Source organism: Miniopterus natalensis, chromosome 12 (genome assembly GCF_054644295.1).
Source record: "Miniopterus natalensis isolate mMinNat1 chromosome 12, mMinNat1.hap1, whole genome shotgun sequence".
NCBI classification, from domain to species: domain Eukaryota; kingdom Metazoa; phylum Chordata; class Mammalia; order Chiroptera; family Miniopteridae; genus Miniopterus; species Miniopterus natalensis.
The window spans coordinates 33,863,806-33,866,300 of NC_142092.1; the positions used below are offsets into that span (position 1 = coordinate 33,863,806).

Below are 2,495 nucleotides of genomic sequence, written 5' to 3' on the forward strand. Positions count from 1 at the left end.
GGGCAAAGAATAATGAATTTAGTGGGGCCTGTAGCTGGTAGAATTGCATGTTTCCTCATTGAAAAATGAAAAACTTAGCAAACAAGTACTGAGGTGTTGGGAATTGTTTGAGAAAGTCTGAGATATGTGTACACCTCTTCTAAAGGGTCCTGAGTCCTTACTATTCAACCTGGAGGAGTCCAGGTTTTGCTCCTGTATGTGTTGAAAAGCGGGGTTAAGAATCATAGACTGTTAGCTGTGTGACCCTTCAGGGCATCTCACCTGACACTCTCATGATACAGACAAGAAGCTGGAGCCGAGGAACCTGAAGCAGAGAGAACGCGGACTTCACTGCTGCAGGGGCAGAGGCGGGATGGGAAAGCAGGCCAGGTCCTAGGACTTCTAGTTCAACGCTCTTTCCAAAACTGATAGGAGGGAGGAACAAAGAAATAAGTAGGATTAAGAAAGAAAAGATGCAGCAAGAAAAGAAAGCAAAGCCAGAGGCAAGGAAGATGGCACAAGGAGAAAGAAGAGAAGGAAGGGCCTTAGGGTGAGGTTTGCAAGCCTTTGCTAACCTGAAGAGCAAACCTGGAATTAGAGAACATATTGCCCTCTGAAATGAGCATCTCAGGTTATAGAGGGGAGTCAGCTAAGCAGTGGCTCTTCTTGTCTGCTTAAAAATGAAGTTTCCAGAAGGAGAGGACAATGTCATGAAAGATGATCATTCAGGAGCTGTGAAGGATGCATCCTCTCCTTCACTGTCTGATGTCCGTGAAGGTAACACATGCCTTTCTGCCTTTCTTTTTTTCTCTCTCTCATAATTGACGTTTTATTGGTTGTTTTGAGAATATGTTTCAATTTGTACATAATTTTTAACATGTGTACCAAAAACTTAGTCATGTAGTTGTGATACTTTCCTAAAGTTATTCCAGTGATTTTCCAACTTAAAATTTGGAGGTTAATTTTCCTTAATGGAATAGCAAGTAGCAATATGTTCAAATGTTGATACGCCGTTACATCCAAGTCCCACTAATTCACATTTTAGTATCATATATACTACATAATCAAATTTTCAGTCTTTCACAGCACACTAACAAAGTCACTAGGGAAGCTGGATAGATTGCCACACCAAAGATGTTACGGAGTGCACAAAATTCTGACAGGGAGAGCCAAGATCAAGGAGTGGTTTTCTTTAGGAAACAATTCTACCAAAAACATGGGAATAGAAGCAATTTAAAATGTTCAAGACATATTAAATGCACGACTGACTCCAAATTGCCATCTACTATGCTTTGTATTACAGGATATAAAAACGACCCCCATTTAGGGAACGTTAAGCTGACACCCAAGACAATCAAAGCATCCTGTATTAAATATCCCACTATTTTCTGGTTATACCAAAAAATAAACAACCAGCATATGATTTCACCTCTTTAAAAAAAGCATTTACACTTAAAAAAAATGGGATGAGGTAGAATTCCCTCCTTAAAAATGTTTCTAGAGCTACTAAAACCCTTGCATTTACAAAATAGTTGATAAAAATACTCCTCTGGATTGTACAAGGGAGACAGGGACCACTGATGAGACTTGGTACATGAAATTTATCAGACTGGGCTTCTTTCTCTCCTGCTTTATCCAAGGTTGGACTCCCCTCATTTTCAGTTTCTCTGTTTTCTGCAGGTAGATCTTTGGGTTCCTGGTTACCCACTTTGGCCAGTTTTCCCTTTACTCCCCTCTTCCCTTTGTTTGCCCTTTTTCTGTCTGCAGATTTATCCTTTCCTGTTGCCTTTTTTGCTTCGTTTCCGCTTTTGCAGGAGCAGGTATAGCTGATAACCTCGAAGATGTCCTCTCGGGGCTCCTTCTTCACCACCCCCTCAACGGTGCTGACCATCCCCTTGAGCACCATGCAGGCGTGGTCACAGGGAGGCACTTGCTGGGGGCCTGGGGGCCCGAGGCGGGCCCAGAGCCTTTGCAAAACTGGGCTGCCTAGCCCCTGCCCCTTGTCCCACCGCCCAAGCTGCTTGGACTCACCGCAATGCATGCCTTTCATGCGGGTTCTTGAGGGCTTTTTCCTAGTTGAAGGATAGATACAGATGACCTGCTAGAAGCACCCATAGTTAACCAATGCTCCACAAATTCCCTCTGGCAACTCCTTTCTGGATATGTATGGAACTTCAGTTTGCCCTTGAGACATCACTAAAGAAAAAGTTAAATATGCATTAGCAACCTAGAGAAACCCAACCTTCCTCATTTCATAGAAGGTCCAGAAAGGATCTGTAACTATCCCAAAGCCACATAGCTTAGAAGAATTTAGCTAGTGGGGTAAAACAACCACCCCAAAACTTAGCAGGTGAGATAGTCTCCCCCTAATGGCTGGAATGGGCCCTTTTATTGTTATACATACATGCTTCCCCCAAAACCAAAAGTGTGAATCTATCTCCTCTTCTCTTAAATCTGGTTGGTCTTGTGACTGCTTTGTCCAATAGAATGAAGTGGATGTTCTAGAACTTCCAGGC

General features: G+C 42.8%; 1 pseudogene; it reads right to left on the bottom strand.

Moving 5' to 3' along the window:
• Positions 1 to 560: 560 nt before the first annotated feature.
• LOC148091816 (non-histone chromosomal protein HMG-14 pseudogene) lies at positions 561 to 1,876 on the bottom strand (annotated as a pseudogene).
• Positions 1,877 to 2,495: the final 619 nt, after the last annotated feature.